We start from the raw sequence: 21,129 nt of genomic DNA, 5'->3' as shown, positions 1-21,129 counted from the left end.
GTCATTTTTAAAACCATCTAGAGTCGAATTCGGAGTCTCGAGAAAGAGATACATTCGTATTGATAGATTATTTCCAATCGGCTCTCGATTTTCTTGCATATCATTGATCCTTGAAGAGGAAATTTGTCCAGATGTTAAATTAGCTTCGATAAAAACGCAATTGTTTTTATTATAAAGCTTACGAAATTCATCAAAACCACCTAGTGTCGTTACTTTTCGTCGAATAGGAAAAGATCGGTTTCGATGAAAAAATTGTTGTTTAAATCGATGAAAATTCCAGGATTCGTGGGAACAAAATTTCGAAGAATCATTTTCGTGGAGAAAAAGCTCGGCTATCTCGGCTATGGTCGATCCTGACGGCCTGATTTTGCACGCACTTCTACGCGTATTCAAGTCGAGTTTCTCCTCGAATCGTTTCCAGATGTTACCCCCGATTCTATCTCGGTCTCCTAGGAAAAGGGGAAAATACGTGGAAAATTTTGGGAACGGTGAGCACGTGTCACGGCGTGAACTTCGACGACGTGGACGAAGAATAATGCAGAGAAAGCAACGCGATTTAATACACGCGTTTCCACGTGGAAGGAGCCAAGTTCTCCAAAGTTTTTGCGACCACGTGCCACGTGCAGTCCAAATGTTCGACCGACCACAGCTACGTGCCCTCAACTTCTCTCTTCTATTCCATTTCTGTTCACACTGATATTATTACAACGGCATAACCGTATAACCTTCTCCTTTTACAGCCTTTAAATTAATCATTATTAAATTGCACAGCCTTCTAACTCGATCAATATTTCTAAAGAAAAGAAGAATTGCTTCAAGGCCTCACCTTTTCCATCTCACCACGAGTATGAGTCTCCATTGTTTCTTTAGACACGAGAAAGAAAATTAAATCTTAGCCACTTAAATTCCATCAATTTCAACTTGATTTCAAATTGAAAATACGCAATCGAGTTCGCCAAGCCTCTCTCTCTCTATCAACAGGGCTCTTGAGCGAGCAGTCGGTCGGTGGAGGACGACGCAAAAGGGGCTTAACAAGTTGGAACCTCTCGTGGGAAGCAATTTCCCAATAATTGTGTACGATTCGTCGTTATTCTTCCTGGAAGGTTTCCGACCGTTTAAGGTCGGTTTAAGGACAGAGAGAGAGAGGGGAGGAGAGACTTGTGTCCGAGGAGGGCACCAAAGACCACCTACGCTCGTCTCGCGTTACGTGCATTGTCGCGTAGGACGATTGTTCCTTGGCCATTCTGGTCTATCCTCGTGAGAAGGGAGATGACTCCCCTTTGCTCGAGGAGAAGGAAAAAAAAGAACAGGCAGGATGCAATAGGCGGAGGACCAACCAAGGACAATACGGCCGCGAATTTCTCTTTGGTCACAGATCGAAAATGGACACGCTCCGTCAACAAGTCGCTTTCGTATTATTCGTGTTATTGTTTTTATCCATCTTTTTCAATTGTTATTGATATTTATTAATGTAATTGCGCGAATTACCGAGAATTCAAGAATATTTGGATTCCTTGCAATCAAACATATGAATTATTATATGAATTATTAGCAAAGACTCTTTTACCATAGACACGATTGAAGTCTGTCTTTTTGCTTATTGCAATTATTAATAAATAGAAATTATTAGTTTGAAAGATATTTATAACTCTTTGGACACGAAAACACGTGCGATGCAATCTTTTTTCCAAGATTTTCAGCTATGGAATTTTGTCTGTTTCGAAGATACACGATTGAATTCTGTCTTTTCTCTTAACTTAATTGCAATTAAACACAAATTACTAGCTTGAAAAATATTTATATCGACGAAGACACGTGCGATGCAATCTTTTTTCGAAGATTTTCTGCTATTGAATTCTATTTTTTTTTATTAAACAATGCGAATTGTCGACTTCAAACATATTTAATCCCTTGCACTCGTTCGAAGAAGACACACGACTGAATTCTGTTTTTTTTCTTAACATTGCAATTAAACACAAATTATTAGCTTGAGAAATATTTATAACTCCTTCTTAAAAACACACTCTTCGAAAAACACACGATTGAATTCTGTTTTTTTTCCTAACATTCCAAATTATTCAAGAATATTTAATCTCTTGCACTCGTTCAAAGAAGACACACGATTGAATTCTGTGTTTTTTCTTAACATTGCAATTAATTAAACACAAATTATTAGCTTGAAATATATTTATAACTCCTTTTTTTGCAAATTATTCAAGAATATTTAATCCCTTGCACTTGTTCAAAGAAGACACACACGACTGAATTCTGTCTTTTTTCTTAACATTGCAATTAATTAAACACAAATTATTAGCTTGAAAGATATTTATAATTTCTTGGACACGATCGACGAAAATACGTGCGATGCGATCTTTTTTCGAAGATTTTTTGCTATTGAATTTTGTTTTTATTAAACAACGTAAATTATATAATTTCAAGAATATTTGGATTCGTTGAAATCGACAAAGATATATACGATTGATTGCAATCAAACATATATAAATTAGCTCGACAAAAACACGTACGATGGAATCTTTTTTCGAAAATTTTCTGCTATTGAATCCTATTTTTTTTTATTAAACAACGCAAATTATCGACTTCAAGAATTTAATTTTTTAGATTCGTTGACCGCCAACGAAATCTCCTTCGGACTCCGTTAAGTATTTATGTAATGCGAGTCGCTAGTGGTCTGTCGCGTCGTTACATTGCCGAGATCCTCGCCACTCTGCACGAACAGTTCGAGTGGTATAACTGTTAAAATTTCTGCCCTAATTCGTTCCAATGTCGAAAAGGAAAATGGAAGAGTCTTAGCCGTATAACTTTTCGTCCAAATTTTTATCCTGACCTCACCTTTGTAACGCTTTCAAGTTTTACATTCTAAATAAATCTTTCAATAAACCATTTTCGTATCACTTTTATAACAATTCAATAACATTTCAACTCAGATTCCAAGCAGTCAAATAACTCCTTGGACAAACGATTGCGAGTAATTTAATTCAATCATCGACGGAATATTTTCTCTCTTTCCATCTCGCAATTAGAGAAAGGACAAGGTTTACCTTTTCCTTAAATTTATTAAATTCTACGCACAATTTTCGAGATCTTTAACAATATCAATCGAATCGTTCCGCCCCTCAAATTGCCCAAGGGCAAACATTGATCCGACGCACAAACATTGGAACGCACGAGTCGTTAAAATGCGGAATCCTTTCGGCCGTGCCCCGTAATGGATGGGTTTGGGAACGCTCGACGAGGCCCGTAACGTATCGCGACAATGGCCGCTAGTGGAACGCCGTCATTTCGCCGCGAAAATCACACGCTATTATATCGAACGTCACCCGCGCCCCAACCCTTTCAATAACATCACAATTTGCAATCGCGTTGCGGGAGTGAAACGCGCGATCAATCGTAGGATGGATAGCCCCGTCTAATCTCCACTCTCTTATTTGCCGTGCATGCCACGTCCTTCCACGCCTTTTCGCTAGCTGCTCCATTCTCAATTCGAACGCAAGAGGAACGTTAAAGTATATACGTACGTGATATGGAACAGTGTTTCCCAATGAAAACTTGCTAACGTAAATAATTCCGGATATATTTATAAATACATTGAATGGTAGGCTTGAATTTGAGAGGAACACGTGTTTTTTAGTTGAAGTGGATCCGAAGAGGGGGGAAAAGAAATTTACTTTTTCTCTTCGTATCCCTCGTTTGGGATATTTAATAAACGTAAATAATTCCGTCGTTGTTTGGCCGAATTAAGAGAGGGAGGCAGCATTTTCGCGGTGCTAAAAGGGTCGCATTCTGACAGCATACTTGACCGAGCGTGGCCGAGTATCGCGTTACAAGGAGGAATGCAGGAGGAGGAGGAGGGAACAGGAGAAAAAGAAAACGGATGAAAGGAGAGAAGATGCTCCCGATGATGATAAAAAGTCGATGGTAACCACTCGAAATCAATACTCGATGCGATATACGTACTCACTCGCGCGTGTGTGCGCGCGGTATCGACGCGATCGTCGCGCTTCTTTTGGCTCGACAGCCCAAGTGGCTAACCACTCGGTCCGCCCGTCCCACAATTTTCTTCCAATCCAATTCTCCGCGTCTCGAAAATTATTATTATTATTGGTAAAAAAAAACAAACGAGCGGGACACTTTTTCGAGAGGAAATTTCTGCCTGGAGAAGTTGCGGGTAAGTGGAGCGACAATCGTCGTTTTAAATCGAGCTAAACGCGCCTCTAAACGCGCGGAACGTCTCCGATTTCAAAGAGAGAGAAAGAGAGAGAGGTTGTCTTCTCTTCTCCCATTTTCAAGCAGCGGCATAATCGTGTGTAAACAACGCACGAGGGCTGGCGCTACTGGGTTTCGTTCCTGCACTTGCTCTCCCCTCTTCTTTTTTTTCCTTCACTTTCCTTTTTCCTCTGAGGCGGCCAAGTGCTCGTGGGAATCGAAGTAGGAGGGAGGGGAGTTACACCTCGACTCTTCCCCTCGAAACGAGGGAGGGGAGTTGGAGATAGCTTAGAGGCGAAACTGAGACGTGACTTTTTTTCGTTGGGGAGTTAATTGGGCTAGCGTGCCATAATCGAACGTTTCGTGCAGTGGTAACGAGTAGTTTTTCTAGCTGACGAGTGGCTAGAAATTTTCACGATATTTCTTTAGATTTTGTTTGAAGATGCGGAAATTTTTGAGTAACTTTTTTATTATTGAAATTTTCTATATTTTTATACGAAGAGAAATCTTCGTGTTGGAAAGTTTTTATTTCTAGAATTTATTTAAAAATTTTGTTATTCTTTCTTCCTTCTTATTAAGTTCCAATTTGCTCTTCCTGTCGGAATATTTTTAGAATATCTTTTTAAAAGCTTAGAGGAGAGATTTTAACTTTTATATCATTCAAAGGGGTCGAATAATCACAGATACTTATACGAAGAGTTATCACTCGAAGCAAATTTTATTCCTGTTTACGATCCAATTTGCTCTTCCTGTCAGAATATCTTTAGAATATTTTTTTGAAAGAAGAGACGGCAAATTTTAACTAACTTTTAATTATTTCCATATCGAATAACCGCAGACACTTGTACACGTTCTTAAATTAAATTTTATTTCTATCAGATATTAAGGCCCAATCAGCTCTTCCTATTCCTCGGTCTATTTCCATTTAATCAACGATTAACCCAAACATAACCTCATCCCCCTCAACGTTCGATTTCTGCGCGCGTAATAGAGCGTGCAATTAATAATCCGATAAATAACACCGTTACATTAATAATATCGCTTAGTGGGCCAATTTCGATGTATCAACGTTACGTTAACAAAGTTTCAGCTCGTTCGCCCGTAAAATGCTCGCCGGTCGCGTCGAAATCAATATCATTATCGCGCGTATCGCGGCGGCCATCGAGATTCGAATCGGAATTCGGGGCGAATTTGTAGCTACGCGGGAGAGGAGAAGAGTATCCACCGTGCGACGAACCGGATCTCCCTCGATAGGACTTCCGGCTAACCGCCGGAGCCCTTCCGGCGAGGAGGCCGATCGCTCGTGAAATCGAAGGGTAACGTAATTCGATAGAATCCCGAAATCGAGGACCTTTCGTCTCGATAGAGATCGACCCACCTTTCGATGCTTTTTATTTTAGCATCGTTTTCGAATAACGAGATCTCGAAAAAATCGAAATACGAATATTCAATAAAACTTAACGTAAAAACTTTTCGTAATCTGCGGTCATTCGACGTTTTTGAATGTGTAAAAAATATGGAAATAATTCGAAAGTTACTTAAAACGTGTGTTAAGCTTTTAAAAATATCGTAACCTCGTCTTCAATTGGAAAATCTTCGTTCCTCGATTTTAAAATTAAAATCTTCTAAATTCGCGTTATTCCTGAGAAATTACAAATTATTTTGTATTCTTCCGCGGTCGTTCGATCGTAAACAACAGAGTAAAATTTATTTCGATGTAAAAATTAGCTTTTATATGTAAAACGTAACGATATAAATTTCACGGAGATTATACCCGTATTGGTTGGTCGAGAAAGTATTTAGAAACGAGAGAAACCGCACAAGTATCGAGGGAACACGATCGAGAGATTAAATTGCAAGTAATTTAGCGCTCTTTCGTATTATTGTGTATATAAAATTGGCAGGGGAAATTACAATTGGGAAAAAAAATTTTTTGATTTCACCGTATACGACACTTATATATATATATACTCCTCTTAATAACAAAACGAAAAAAATCTCCAGGCAATTTATTTCACTTGACGATCTTATAAGATATTGTAACGGTACCTTCGTTTTATGCCTGTTCGAAGATTAAAATCAGAATTTTCTTCATTACCCTTCCGCCATCTCTGGCCATTGACCGCGCATCGAAAAACTAAAAACCAGTTAAAAGAGATTTACTCATTCGATTCGACAATTTATATCCTTTTCAACTATTATCAACAATCGACCTCCTCCGCTTTTCGCATAACCTCCTTTTAACCATTACTATTACTATTATCATCGTCATTATTACGAGAAATCCTATCCTCGAATTATCCTTGACAAATTCTATAAATTTCAGCCGCGTGTAAAAGCAACGCGTTTACCCTCTCGCGCTTTTACATCCCGCGTTACACGTGTTCCCAGTTATATTATCGGTTCTAATTCCAAGCCGACTCGCGGGACAAGCAAAGTACACGGATGGACGGAAGAAATTACGAGGCTCTCCCTGCACGGCGATCGCGGCTCGAGTCGAACAACTCGTAAAATTTCCGACTCTTTCGCCGCGTCTGGCGCACGCGCAACCGCCGCACATACACCGACCCCCTCCCCTCCTCCGACCAAGAATTTATCGCGCACAGCGCTACCACGTAACCGGCTACTTTTCAACCTGTGCAACCTGGATACTCGATCGAGATCCGAGTTATTTATGGAACCGAATTCTGTGGGAAACGTCTTATCGTTTACCATCTTATCAACCGATGTCGCAGCTTCTTAACCCCTCGATCGATGGGTAATTGCCGATTTTCGAATCGAATAATTGTTTAGTCACGTGCGAGGAAAAATTTTTAAAAAGTTAAAGAAGAATTTAATCCTCCATTGAATTCCCAATTAGGGACTTGAATTGAAACAGGGATACAAAAAATGTATATTAATTAAACTATTTGTGTAAGATCGAACGATTAAGTTTTCATCAGCTTTTTTTTTTTTAAGAGGAAAAACTGAAACAGGCAATTAGCCATTTGGCTGATATTTGAATCTCGTTCTGCACTCTCTCTGCTCATTTAAAGCGAGAAATCTTCTGTTTACCTGTTAACAGCGGAGTGTGGAGAGAGTGAATTGGATGGAATTTAGTTTAATTAAATCAAATCGAATTAAGGGAGTCGAGTCGAGGGACTCTCCAACTCCGTTTTAAATCTAGATATTCTTGCAAATATAATTTATTACGATGCGCACACTGTACTCAAAAATTTTCAAAAATTACCCTAATCCTTCCTCTCCTTTCTTCTCTTTCGATAAATTATAAAACATCGATCTCGATCTCGTATCCCGTATTTTTTCATCAAAGAGAAATCGACTATCGCGAGACGATAAAAGTCGAGCATGAGTCACAAATACATCCTCCCCTCCTTCCCCTGTATTTTTCATTGCATAACTTTCCCTCTCTCTCCCTCCCCTCCCCTTCAAAATAAATCACGGCTAAAAATAAATCTGACGAAGGCGCATTCCGTTCACGCCGCAGCGAGCGTATTTTTTTCCCACATCGGTGGAAAAATCGATGCGGGGGAGGGGGAGGGGGAAAAATTCGATCCCGTCTAGACAACTACCGCCTCCCCACCCCCTTATTAATATTCATCTCACTCGCGGCGCGTTCTCGCGGGCGCACGATCCGATCGATCGAATTCTTCTTCTCCTTGGGGCTGACCCAAGTCGAATATCAATGAGATCGGTATCGATGAGGGAAGGCACGAGGTGAAATCGAGCGCCGTCGTATTATGCTGGAAAGGCGACGTCGCGGTGCCTACTGGACGCGGGCCTAAAAGCGAGGAATGCCTTCGAGGAATATCGTTGAAAGGAGGGGCGGAAGGGTCGCGTATGAATGGAAAGGAAAGGTATTTTTCTTATAAACAGAGGCTTGCCAAGCTTTGACAATATAAATGTGAGGTATTTGTGTGCAAAAAACTAGCTTCCATTCTTAAATATTAAATATGATGCTCCGTAATCGAAGCATGAAAAAAGATAAGAAGAAATATATATATATATATATATAACACGTAGAGGCGTGTATCAAGTTTGTTTCGAGAGAATCGGATTCACCGTTCGAAAGTTTCTCGTAAATCTTTTACAATGGTTACATCTGATGTCAGGAAGGGAGCGCGATATCCAGGAATGCACTTAACTCCTAAAACTTTGCTCGTCGCTTTATAACTTGGATTCTCGAAAACGCAGTCACACGAATTCGGGCGATAAGATTGTTCGGCCGAGTTTTATCGCCGATCATTCTTCCCGACTTAAGCTTTATTTACATCTACACGAATGAGTGTACGTAATTCTGATAATACCGATGTTATTAATATCGCTTCAACACGCGCTCGTTCGCTTCCGAATTTTTCCCTCCAGTTTCTTATCTTATTAAAAAATTGAAAAGCATCGTCGAAAAAATGTTGTACGATCTTAACTCGATAATACGATAAAATAAAAATATAGTAAACAAAATTATGCGTGTTAAAAATATTGTTATTATATATATATATATTATTATATGGGTCAGACACGTGGATCGATAAGTTTTCTCCGTATCAACGATTTTTTTTAAACAGCTTCTCCCTTCTCATCGTCATCATCCTCTCCCTTAATCTCCGCTCGGGGAACGAAACGTTTCTTGTCGCTGCCTCTTTAGCCACAATGGAACAAGCTAACGACAGAGTCTTTCTCTCGAAAAAAAAAGAAAGGTAGAGAGAGAGAGAGAAGAGGGGGGAGGAAAAGTGGAGGAACTAATCCGTCAGTCGTAAAATCGATATCGACGTCGTTTCGTGTTCGCTGTTCCACGACGTGGAACGAGCACTCTGCGAGGCCAAGCTGAATCAACAGAATAGGTACGCGCATACGTGCGTACACGCCCGGCTTAAATCCATCCCTTCGCTTCCATCCCTTAGTTTCTCCATTTCTCCTATTGCCCTCCTGCCTTTTCACTTCTCTCTCTCTCTCTCTCCATATATTCATTTTCCCCTTACCCTACTTATCGATCGATCGAATTTCTTGGAATTTTTTTTTCTCTCATCTTCCTTTTTCGAACGAAACAAGAGATAAAAATTATTCGTGATTAGAAAGATTAGATTCCGTACAAAGGAAGAATATCGAAAGAAGAAATTTGATGAATTTTGTACTTCAAAAAAATATCTCTGCCTTTTCGTTCTCCCGTTTTTCTCTCGTTTTCCTCGAATGTTTCTCCCTCTCCACTTTTTTTCTCTCTCTCTCCCATCAACGCACGAGGTTCATTGTTCGAGTCGACAGAATTATTTCCATCCATTTCGCCTCGACGGAATAGCTTCCTGTTAAACAAACGCTTGCTCATCGATCGATCTGATCGAACATGAATGGCGAACGAATCTCCCTCTTCTTTTCTTCTTTATCGATGTTTGTTTTGTGATCGTGATTTGCCGTTTCGATTTGTTCTTACATCGAGACACGCAGCGATCCCATCCTGTTGATCACGATACGAAAGAAATTTTTCTTCTCTTCCTAGATCGATTTTAATTAAATTATATAATCGATAGAAAAAAAAGAATCCCCATATCCCTATTTCCATTACAGAAATATATCACGAATAATAATAATAATAATAATAATAATAATCGAAGAGGAACGAGTATTGTACGCCAATAGAAACATCGGTCGCAACGTTTTATATATTTAAATTGCGTTTAATTGAACGTCATTCAAGCTTAAATAAGGTGAATTATTTATCGGTATCCCGTACCAATTCCCAAGAATACCGTTCCGTAATTTATTCTCCTTTCCTGTCCGCGGCTTAATTGGACGAGGAATGGCGTCCGGCAAAAAAAGAAAACAAACAAGCAAAGGTCGAGACCGTCCCCATCGACCTAACGAAGCTGCGCGTACGCTATCCTGTCCCAAATCGAATCGCGTCCCATTCCAGGATTCTTCCAATTGCGAAACTTGCGAGCGCGTCTGTGCGATGCGCGGTTGAAGCCGAAAACACGTTCGATTGAACGAAACAATGGGCAGGAATGAATGGAGGTGTTGCACGAGGCTCGGTTAAATAGCAACTGCGACGATGGAGAATCGAGCAATTTGCCGTGTTTATCGTTCGATTCGTATCTATACGACGATAGTAATTTTCAATTTGAATTTAAATATATAATTACGATTATAAGCGCGAAAAGAATAAGTAAATTGGTGACATGCATGCGGGTATGTCCGGTCGAAAAGAAAAGAAGTCTCTTCACGGATATTTGTTTCCATCGTGAATATAAATTTCGATATTTCGAACGATTCGATATTTAGCAGAGAATTCTAATCGATATGACAGAAAATTTTTCTTTACCTCTCATCTTTTAATTTATAATTTATAATGTAATTTCATGTTTCGTATAGTATTAATAATATTATATCGAAATAATAGTTTTCAGAATATTTACTTCGTAAATGAAGATAATTTTTACGATTTTCTATATTCGAGTTTTAGCTCTTCCATTGTGATATGAAAATTTTTATTTCGTATCAATATAGTGTGGGCTAATTATTCTAACGATAAATTTAATTTATAAATTAAATATTCTGTATTGGAATAGTATCAATATTATATCGAAATAATTAATAATTTCTACATATTCGAATTATGGATTTTCCACTGCGATATGAAAATTTTTATTTCATATCAATATAGGGTGAGCTAATTATTCTAACGATAAATTTAATTTATAAATATTGGAATAGTATCAATATTATATCGAAATAATTAATAATTTTTATATATTCGAATTATAGTTTTTCCATTGTGATATGAAAATTTTTATTTCATATCAATATAGGGTGAGCTAATTATTCTAACGATAAATTTAATTTATAAATTAAATATTGGAATAGTATCAATATTATATCGAAATAATTAATAATTTCTACATATTCGAATTATGGATTTTCCACTGCGATATGAAAATTTTTATTTCATATCAATATAGGGTGAGCTAATTATTCTAACGATAAATTTAATTTATAAATTAAATATTGGAATAGTATCAATATTATATCGAAATAATTAATAATTTCTACATATTCGAATTATGGATTTTCCACTGCGATATGAAAATTTTTATTTCATATCAATATAGGGTGAGCTAATTATTCTAACGATAAATTTAATTTATAAATTAAATATTGGAATAGTATCAATATATCAAAATAATTAATTTCTGTATATTCGAATTATATTTCGCTGAAATATAAAAAATTTTATTTCATATCAATAATGTGGGCTATTATGATTTCTAACGATAAAATTAACTTATAAATTAAATATTTCGTATTCGAATAGAAAAAGATATTATATGGAAATAATCAATAGCCTCGAGAATATTTATTTCACAAATGAAAATAATTTTTACGATTTCGTATATTCGAATTATACTCTTCCACTACTGCGTAATATCGGGATTGCGAACAAAGCGTTTGAAGCGAAGAGAACGGTACTTTGGACAATAGCGAGGATTTTTGTTATAATTCCTCTTCTTTCTTCTTGCTGCACCAGCTTGTGTTACGAGAAAACTCAGAGCTCAGCCGTGTCAATATGCGAGGGAACGTTCACTCGGTGGAAAGAAAGGAACGCAAAGATTGGTTAATATTATTAACATCGATATTACATCAAGATAATCAATAGTTTCGAAGAAGTCGATGAAAATAATTTTTCCAATATTCGAATTACAGTACTCTTCCATTACGATGATGCCAGGATCGTTAACAAAGCGTCTGAAGTGGAGATTAAGTCCCGAGAGACTTTTTCCTTCCACCAATGATGGAGAAAATTCAATAGTCCAAGTTACGAATAATAGAAGTTGCTTGGATAAATTGCTTCGTCGCTCGTAACACGATATAATTACAAAAGCGGATCAAGTATAATAATTACGAAGAAATTATTATTCAAGCATTTCGATAAGCAGAACTTTATTCGAAATTTTCAACTCTTCCCAATTCCAAGTACTACCAATTCGACAAATCCCTTCGTTTCGATCGCTTTGACGAATTATTCTTGAATAAAAGAGCGGAAGCGTAAGGTGAACGAAGTTTTTAAAAAGCTTATACAGGGCCACCTGTATCCTTTCCTCTCCGAAAGATCAGATTCTTTCTTTTTCTCGATGGGTTCTTGCGAACCGAGAAATATTGCCCAGCCTCGTCTCTGAAGGGGAAAAAATACCTCTCTTCGCTGATCTCTCTCCATCTTTTCGAACGTTTTCTTGCGTGGTCGGAAAAGAATTTTCAGAGAGAGTTGAATTATTAAACTTTCTGAAAATTTACGCGATAAACTGTTTTCGTGTTCAGATAAAAATGTCTGCTTTCTCACGAGATTCTTCTCGTGGAAGGGCGTGGAGAAAAACTTCAGTCCTCGTCTAACACGAAAGGTGTTAATCAAACCCTTCTTCCTTTCGTAGAAATCTGTATCTTTCCAAGAAGCCAAAAACAAAAGCCTGTTTCACCTTCACGAATTTGCTCGATGGATCAATTACGTGGTATAAATTTTCCATAAAAATGTGGTCAAAATACGAACATGACATTTTGAAACGTTTGATCGAGAGTTCTTGGGATTTTTCCATTCGAAGGTTGGAGGAATGCACCACCCACGAATATTTCACACGACGATGATTCATTGAGAAATTTCATTCACCAACTCGAAGAGAACGCGGTAACACAGCCCTCGTTGATTCGCTTAATAGAAGAGAATCGTGCAGGGCGCATCAGGCCGTCAAATTGCCGTGGTCGGTTCAACGAGTGGAAATATGTGAAAAGAATAATTCAGGGTTTCAGCAAAATGCTTTAGAAAAGAAGTGTTACTACGGTAAAAATACGTGAAATACGAGATGTTGGACGACACGCTCTCGTGGAAAGATGGACACGAGAAGATTTTTGTCTAAAGTAAAAGCGATTTCAAGAATTAATAATAGAATAGGGTTAATAGTTGGGTGGATTGAAGCGAGATAAAGGTTTCTTTAAGAGATTTTCGAAGGAAATTTTTGAAACATTAACACGTTGACCACCGATATTTTACTAATGATGGTTGCAAGAATGATATCTCGCGTCATTTATTTCCATCATTATTGTTCTCATCCGCAATTAAGAAAGTGATCAAATGATATCGATATTCAACTTCTTCTAGGGATTTCAGTTGTAAATGCTTTAACAGTCTACAAAAAATATAAAAAGGAAAGAAAATTTTAGAGAACTTAGAGAATTATTAGCTGCTATATTAGAAAATTATAGGATCATGTGAAAATACAACAAGATCTCGTCAAAACCTTGGACGGAGTCAACATAATATCGTCGTTTGGAAAAATAATTCTGGTATTGGAGTGTTAGATGTGCGTGCAGAATTGCTTTCAACGAGGCATTCATGATTTTTACTCGTAGAATGCAAATATTGGTGCAACTTGATCGGGGGTGTGAGGTCACATTCAAAGTATCAAAATGTGTAATTCGAAACATATTGCTCCTTCTCTCAAATAATGAAATTAATAAAGTTTCGATCGATATTTTGGAAAACAATTGAAAAATGAATTGTTGAATCATCAATTGAATTCGCGTAACGTAAAATACGTAAAACACAGAATCGAATTCATTTTTCTCGGCACAATTTCGTCGAGCATCGATATTTTGGGAAACAATCGAGAATGAATCCTTATCGTTAAATTTACCCAACAAATTGTAAAAAAATACGCAATGAAGAATATAGAAATAAATTTCACGTTCCATTTTTCTCGTTACACAATATCATTAAATATTGAAATTTACCATTGAAATTTAACAAATGGTCGAAGAAAAACACGTAAGAAAAAATAAAACTAAGAATATAGAAAGGAACTTCGTTCGTGTCCTCGAGAAGAATTCCAATTCCATCCCTTCGCTATCCATTTTCATCTTTTCACAATTTCCTTTTTTCATTCAGCCTATGTTGTGCCAAGTGCAGCCAACGAATTACCCGAAATTCGAGAAGCTGATTTAAAAACTCGAGGAAAGTTTCGATGGATTAATTTTCTCCCCACGCGGTGCGGCCAATTTGAAAGAACCCGTTAAAAGGAACACTTTTGCTCCAACAACAACCCGTCCACTCCACGACATCCTACAAGTTCATCGAAGCTAACTGCACTCGGCGAGACGAGCGCGACCTCGTTCCTTCTTCCGGACAGATCCACAGAGATTCGAACGTTCCTCAAAAGGGGTTCACCTTTCTTCTCTTCCGAAGAAAAAGGAAAGAAAAGATCGATCTTTTTGAATGGAATCGAAAGAGAAGAGAATTAGATTAAAAGCAGCGTCTCCTTTCCTTCCCCTCCACTTTCGAGGAAGCAAGTTCATCAATCGCATCCTTCTCCCCATATTTCTCGTATCCTTGATCCACTCGCGCCCACAGTCACTCTCGAAAACACTCCAAGAGTCTAAAATGTCTAACAGAACGAGTTCACGTCACCGTGCAATTTCTTTCAAAACATCCGCGTATCCACGTAAAATTATCTACTTCGAGCAGCAACGGTCGTTCCGCCGTGGATAATTTTCGGGTATCCTCTCTCATCCCCTCCCCTGTATACGCCCATATGTCTCTCTCTCTCTCTCTGCATCGCGTGTGGGCGGGCAGGAGAATCAGAGCGCGCAGAGAGGAGGAAAAACAGGGAGGAAAACAGGGATGGAAGGAATGGGTTAAACGTTGATGGTTGCAGGGATGACGCTGTCCTCCTCCCTTCTTCCTCCTGTCCTCTCTCCCACGCACAGCTTTGCACGGCTCGCTGGACGACGCGTTCGTCGGTGCTCGAGAACGGAGAGCTAATTCCGGGAAACGAGGAATTGAACTATCGAAAAAAGAAGGAGAGAAAGGGAGGGGAAAAGGGTCGATTTTCGTTTGGCCACTTCTTTCCCCTCCCTCGTTTCTCCCGCACGAACGCCAAGGACGATTTTCCGGACGAGAGAATCGTTTGGATTCTCGAAGGAATGGAAGGATACTCGAAATATTCCGCGTAAATCGATGAGCGATAAATATGTACATCGATAACGGATGTTTGTCGAGGGGAAAAATGCACACGAATCGAGTTTATATCGAGCTTGTAAAAGCTTATTCGTAATATCGATTCGAGGCTGGTCGATTATCTAATCTTATCGGTGGCGCTCGTGTACGACTCTTGTCCATAGAGTCGAGTCCACCTCTTTGCTCTGTTATGCAACCAGGGACGAATCGTTTCGTCGAAACGATTGGAAGACGCGAATGAGAGAATAGGAAAACGTGATTTACCTTCAGATAGATCTGGATTCGAGCGAAACACGTGGTTTACACCCGTTTAAGGAATCGAAAAACTGGACTTTTTAAAGAGAGAAAAGCGATAAAACGAGAGACTAATTTTCACCTCGCATTTCCCGCCCGATGTTTCTCGCGAAGTAGGTGGGAATAGAAGATGCTGGCTAGTTGCCTGACCTGGTTGGATAGCGTATCAAATGGGGGGATTAAAAGGATGAAGAATTGGAATGTCTTCGAGATGGGATCGCGACGATTCTCTTGGAAAGAAAAGAAAAAGGGAAAACGGAAAAAGAAAAATAGAAAGAGTTCAGAAATACGGAATTCTATCTCCAAATGTATTTTTCGTCACTCTGTAGTTTGATTTTGACGATATATTTTTACGGAAACAAAAAGCAGATCGGCGCAAAAGCATCGAAATATAAATTCAAAAGAAGAAGAAGGGAGAAGGAAATCTATTTTTCATCTACAACGCTCGTACGAGCTTTTTCATCGCGGCCATCCTTCGACCGATTAAACTGGTTCTGACTCGTTTCAGAAGTTCATGGTCGCGAGGAGCGTGTCTCTCGATCCATCTTACGATCTCTCAAGTGTTATCAAGCCCCCCTCCCGATATATTTCGAAGAAAACCCGTTCGAAAAATGTACGATTCGAGACGAAGAATAAAAAATACATTTCGAACAATTTCTCTTCTCTTCTTTCTACTTTTTTTCCTTTACGAAGAAAAAATGCGAGAGAAGAAAATTTCTTCCGAGTTGAAACGATCGACTGTTCTGAATCGGAAGGAGAGACGTTTCCAGAGAGAGAGAGAGAGAGAGAGAGAGAAAAGAGAAAAATTACAAGTTCAGAGGGGGAAAGATTGGCCACGGTTAAGAAAGAGATACGAGTGGCTACGAGAAAGATATTCCTCTTTTTCGAGGCAACTTTGGTGGAATAAATTCGGTGGTGTTTTATGAGAAAGGGTTTTCGAAAACACGGATTTTTCTCCACTCATATTTTCACCAGATATGCGTGGAAGTAAGCTACGTTATCGCAATAATTCAAAAATAATTAATTAAGCAAGCCTGCTGCTGGTTACGTGTTCCAAGAGGATGCATTAGTGGAGACTAATACCTTTTAAGAAAGGATGGCCTTTCTTATTACGCCTTTTTATTAGGAGAAATTGAAGAAATTTAGGGGAAAACTCGATTTAATGGAGCTCGAAAACGTATTGTTTCCTCGAATAAATTTTAAACATTTGATCTCGACTTTATTCAAAACGCTCGACGCGATCCAATCAAACATACAAAATACACGCGCGAAATAAACTGCCGTAAAATCGATGAATCGATTTAGAATCCCTCGAACAATAATCGCGACATGCGAATATTCTATTTGCACGCGCCTTCTAATTCGCGTTGAACAGAATCAAGGAGAGAGAGTGAAAGGGGGAATGAGAAAAAGGAAGAAGAAAAGCGGAGAGGAACGAAAAAGTAGGACCGCCTACGGCAGGTAATCTGGTGCACCTGCTCCATATACGAAGGGTGCATCAGATGAAATCTTTTCCTCGGCTGGCCACGAGAAACAGATCGCATCTAGCGAATGGTAAACGCGTGAAATAGGGTGTATGATATATATATGCATGATATATAGAGAAGATATTAATCGTGAAGATTTCTTTTTCTCTTCTTTGCGTCGGATGATTGATAATAGATTACATATCTACGGGCGACGAATAAACTTTGATATTTGATATATTCGATTTCCTGAAAATAGATTAACAACGTTTTCTTTTCTTTTTTTTTTTGCGATCGTTATCATATCTACGTTTGCTCCTCGTTTCGATAAATATCGAGGGAGAAAAAGTCGAGGAGAGAAAAAGAAAAAATACTGCTCGAATTTTAAACTCGTAGATTTCGGAACGAAAACGAAAGCTACGATGGGATGGAAAAAGATCTATCTAGTTGCGTCGATTTTTTTTTCAATTCGATGTTCAACTCGAACTTACTCGTTGCAGAGGTGCCGCTTTTCGACTCGAACAATCCCATTGTGCGCGAGCTCGTGCCGACAGCTGTCAAGCCGTTTTATCAGGGGCCACGTTTTGCCTCCTGGAATATTTTATCGTAATTTAAATTTACCGTGTAAGCCCGCCCTCCACAGCCAAGGAACCGTCCGCTCCAACATCCGGCCGATATTTGCATATCGTGAAAAATATATTTACAAAAGGTAAATCACGAGTTTATATTCCGCTCTGTGTATAAAAATTACGAGAAAAAGTGGGAGAGCAACGAAACGAAGCTTGCAAGAGATAAGAAAGGTGGAAACGAAGAATTCGAAATTATTCAGGATCGCGCTGATGCACCCTGCACATCGACTCCCGAACACCTCGAAATCGTAGTAGCGCGTCAGCCTACGTGGATGTGGAGAGAGAGAGAGAAACTACGTACGAGGAATCTTGAAGACCGTGGGAACATCGTCTCGAAGGGATTATCCTGTCCCCGATCTTTTAAATTACAATACTCCCTTGCTGGAATTGCTGTTTCGGAAACAACCTCGAAACAAACGAGGATGAATTTAAATGATTCCTTTCTCCAATACGCGAAAAGTGTTTTATCGATTCCCAGGATAGAAGAGAATTTTACACCTTTCCTCCAAGAAGAGGAAGAATCGTCGAAAACGAAGGAGAGAGAAAAGAAAATACTCGCGAGTTGGAGATTTCGACTTGCTCGGTTGAAGGAAGCTTTGCAAGCTCTCGATTGCCAGCTATCGCCGGGGAGATGGAGAAACTTTCGTCGGGGAAACTCGAGAGAAGGAGGCTCGAGATGTATCGGGACCGAGAGGTACACGGGGGAGAAGGATGTTCTTGGCGCGCCTCGGGCCGGAAGTTCTGTCCAAATATTTTATATGGGAGGATGGCACAATGGACAGGTCAGTGGCCTCGCTCTAAGAACATTCTGTCGATCTTTCCACAAAGAGGGGAGAACTCCTCCGCCTCCTTTTGTCAACCGAGAAGGATTCACCACCAGGTTAACTTTCTTACTCGAGTATGCTTCTACGCAGAGCACGGCATTCGAAGCAATCCTAGTGTAACGCTCGATAACGTGTGGAATCGATGCCTGAAACGAGGCTAAAACCGTTCGATTCAAATTTCGTTAATTCTGTCAAACTCGGGCAACGATCGATATTATCGTACCTCTCGATGCTTTTCAATCGTTTTGCGTCGTTCCATGCGAAAATGTCCGCCGAGTATACGAGCGAACGCAGAGCTCTTATCGATAATGGGCCGATAAAATTGATAGACCACGTACGTGTAAATTCACCTCTACGCGTTCTACATCTTGCGTGTACTGCTACACTTTCCTCGATATCGACTCGTCTGCGTTTCTACTTTTAACAACGCCGAGAATTTTAACCATTTTTGCTTTTTAAACTTTAGAAATTATATATATTTTTTTTAAATTTAGCACTCCTCCGAGTCTCGTCATTATTTGTTATTTATTTGTTCGAAAATATATGAAATGGATATTTCTAATTTTAGGTAAAAAGAAATGTGTAACTTATCACTTTAAATTCTATATTATAAATAATTTTAATTTTAATCTAACAAAAATACGATAAATTGTAAATCGCGATTAGCCATAGATAAATCGTTTCAATTACGAAGAATCGACAGATAAACACACTTATGAGAAATAAATCGATAATTCTTCTTACAAAAAATCTCTATAATCGTTTGCTCTTACTCGCGAAGCGATTATATTATCTATATTATCTATTTTCTAAAAAAAAAAAAAGAAAAAAAGAAAAAAGAAACATTTCCAATCCTCGATAACACGCGTTTTTTTCGCTCGTGATTGGAAAATAAGAAAAAGAAAAAAAAATATGGCGATAATAACCGAGTAATACCGTGTCATTATCTTATGCGCTGTTCGCTTTCTCGTTCGCCGGCCGTAATAACGCGTATTGGGGGATGGCGAGGTGAGGTGGGTGAGCGCGAATGAATGATGCATGAGCCGAGGTGGAGAGGGGGAGGGGGGCGGTCAGCGTGGGCGGCGAAGAAACGCGGCGAAAAATGGATAAAGCGGAGCCGCGGAATTGAACGCGCGATCGTCGTTACGAACGAGGGCCGAATCCAGTCACGTGGCCATCGCTGATTCCGATAATTCACCTCGCTTCCGCTTTTGCAGCTGTGTAATATTCCATCCACGTGAATCTACGTGGACGTAAGCTGTAAACAAGCTGCTCGCAGGTATGTTATCGTCGCACGTATCAAATAATCCGGATGGACAATGACACTGTGAGTCTATCGGGCCTCGATAATCCGATGTTCCTTCGACTCGTTTATCGATTCGTGAGAAAAGAAAAGAAAAAGAAACACGTTCGATATCGGGTCGAATACGCGATGCGAGGCGTTCGCAACACTTATTTTTTCGTAACGCACAAGTAGCGCAAAGGTTTGACAAACCGATGCCTCGCCTCGCATCGTTTTGAAATTTCATTCCACGAACGAACGACTTTTGCTTTCGCAACGGCTCCCGCTAAGAAGAAAACGCGCATGCGCGACGTTCGACCGTTGTCGCATTTCGATTAACAAATCCGTCGAAGGAAAATTTTTAGAAAAAAATCTCCATCATATTTCATTAAACTTTCCCTTTTACTTATCCTTATTGTACACGGTTTTATCGCAATCGTCGTAACGTTTAGAAGATTAATAGGTTAGAGGATACGTTTTACAATTGAAATACCGTAAATGCTAGCTGGAAAGACGCGCTTGTACACTCGTACGAGGTATAGGATCGTAACCGAGTTGAGGCCGCGCAGGAAATTGTCGTAGAGGTTAAGTGTCAATAAATAAAGCGGGCTGTCACGAGGCAATCTAAACTTTCCGTTCCTATTCTTCTCGATAGAGTTTCTTCCCTTTCCAGATGCCGAGATCAATTGTGACGATACGTGAAACTTTCTTTCACGTATGAAATTATTCTTGAAATTTCTCGATAAATCTAACCTCTAACTGTTACTCTGAGACGCAGACGTTAATTAATTGCAACTGATCGCAAAAATTAATAAGTCGATAAAGATCGATAAAGTGAAAAGAACAAGGGATTATTTTCGACCGTGATAAAAATTGTCGAGATAAAATTTTTAATAACATCTACTCGATTCGTGCTCGGTTTTAATTTGAAACGCTTCTTCGTTGTCAGAACGGTGAACGGAGAAGAACCCAATCTCCCTCGACTCGCGCGTATCGCGATTTCTTTTCGCAGGCGGAGGCATTCGAACGATCTTGTTACTCGAGATCGATCAATTACGATTACGCTTTCGACTGAGCGAGGGGTGGAGGGGGATCATACGATCTGCTCGAGCACGGTGTTGCTCTCTCCCGGTCAAGTATAAAGTTACCCTGATCGATCAATCAGTCCCTTACCGTACTCGTTACTCGTGTTACACTTTGTAAAATTGCGCCTCGGCCGTATTATACGTGTATCGTACTCGCACCAATTTCAATTGCGCGTCCGTGAAATCGCGATGGCGCGTTCACTGCTGAAAGAAAATTGCGCAATTTTCCTCCTAATCCAAAACGATAATTTAAATCTCGATGCATTAGCCTGAGCTAGAGAATTCTATTTGTATCACGATATAAAAATTTTTTTATTTCTCGTAATAGACTAATT

At 39.2% G+C, this 21,129-nt stretch overlaps 2 protein-coding genes across 2 annotated transcripts in view; one reads left to right on the top strand and one right to left on the bottom strand.

The window, feature by feature from the left end:
- LOC107992749 (breast cancer anti-estrogen resistance protein 1) overlaps window positions 1-21,129 on the bottom strand; it is an 89,074-nt gene that overhangs the window by 57,838 nt on the left and 10,107 nt on the right. The gene's annotated exons all lie outside the window — the stretch shown is intronic.
- The window catches only part of LOC107992753 (transcription factor 21), a 30,008-nt gene continuing 26,128 nt past the window's right edge, over window positions 17,250-21,129 (top strand). Inside the window, exon 1 of the mRNA XM_062083280.1 lies at window positions 17,250-19,706. The gene's annotated coding sequence lies outside the window, so the exon portion shown is untranslated. The remainder of the gene's footprint in view (window positions 19,707-21,129) is intronic.

This window comes from Apis cerana, linkage group LG1, assembly GCF_029169275.1.
Source record: "Apis cerana isolate GH-2021 linkage group LG1, AcerK_1.0, whole genome shotgun sequence".
In the NCBI taxonomy this organism is placed as follows: domain Eukaryota; kingdom Metazoa; phylum Arthropoda; class Insecta; order Hymenoptera; family Apidae; genus Apis; species Apis cerana.
The sequence above is the reverse complement of the archived record's forward strand: the minus strand, read 5'-3'. Positions and strand labels throughout refer to the sequence as shown.